Below are 1,106 nucleotides of genomic sequence, written 5' to 3'. Positions count from 1 at the left end.
CCACACACACACAATCAGTAAAGCGTGAAAGGAAGACCAGTCAGCCAGTTATTGGTCCACTCGTCTCACCCAGCGGACGGGCGAAGTGACGGTCTCCAATGTGGCAGGCATGGTCAACTCAGTGTGCTTGATGTCCCTCCGGGCCGGCAACAGGATAACTGATTAATGTAGAGAGTCGTGTCTTTCTGGACGTAACATTGTACAAGTGCGTACACAGGTGCCCTCTGATTCACAAGGAAAACATAATATTTTCAGTTGCCTCTGTGGGAGGCAATACATTCTACAACTGGAGGGTAAGATGTTTTCTTGAATTCCATGCAGAAAACAGAGTGCAGTACTACGAAGGACTTTGTGTGAAAGGTGTACGTTTGTTTGTACAATTTAAAGCAAAGATAATTTACGTGTGTATCTAATCTTTAAAAAAGTATGATACATCGTTTAACAGAGTGAAAGTTTCTGTATTTATAATCAAGATAAAAAAATCTTGCTTGTAAAAAAAAAAAGAGATCTATAGTGAGAATTGTACACATTTCTAGACATAACAAGAGTTATCTCTAAAGCGTAGCACTTAACTCTGATTTGTTGTTTAAGAAAACATTTTACGGCACTTGCAAAACAATTGGGTCATACACGTGAAGAAGATTAGAGGTGTTACAAGCAAGTAACATACAAAAAAATGAAGGAGGGGAGATAAGGACGATGGGTGTTTGACTGGAAAGAAGGAGTAAACCACACCAGAGCACTCACCAATCACACAAACACTTGCATGAGATGAATGTGACGCAATCTTGAGTGAGTCCAAATTAGTAGCAGATAACTATGAGATTGAGCTGAGATTGAGCATTCGTTTGTCGAAATAGCAAAACGACCAAAGAAACGGAAGCTTTTTGTAGACGAGACAGAAGATGTAACAGACTACCAAAATCCCGAGAACAAATTCAAACATGAAGGTTTTTATGTCTCCATTGACTGCCTTCCAGGAAATTTGACGACAAAGTATAATGCAGTGACAAAACTCGATTCGTTATTTAATGTTTTGTGGAAATATCTCCAAGAGGAAGTCGGCGTTATTCGTGATCTTGCAAACAAATTGCACACGGAATATG

The 1,106-nt window shown here is 39.5% G+C and overlaps 1 protein-coding gene across 1 annotated transcript in view; it reads left to right on the top strand.

The window, feature by feature from the left end:
• Positions 1-85: 85 nt before the first annotated feature.
• LOC101857899 overlaps positions 86-1,106 on the top strand; it is a gene marked incomplete in the record, with an annotated part of 17,233 nt that continues 16,212 nt past the window's right edge. Inside the window, 1 exon segment of the mRNA XM_013087388.1 lies at positions 86-293.

This window comes from Aplysia californica, unplaced genomic scaffold, assembly GCF_000002075.1.
Source record: "Aplysia californica isolate F4 #8 unplaced genomic scaffold, AplCal3.0 scaffold00582, whole genome shotgun sequence".
Classification (NCBI taxonomy): domain Eukaryota; kingdom Metazoa; phylum Mollusca; class Gastropoda; order Aplysiida; family Aplysiidae; genus Aplysia; species Aplysia californica.
This window is presented reverse-complemented; position numbering and strand designations above follow the sequence as displayed.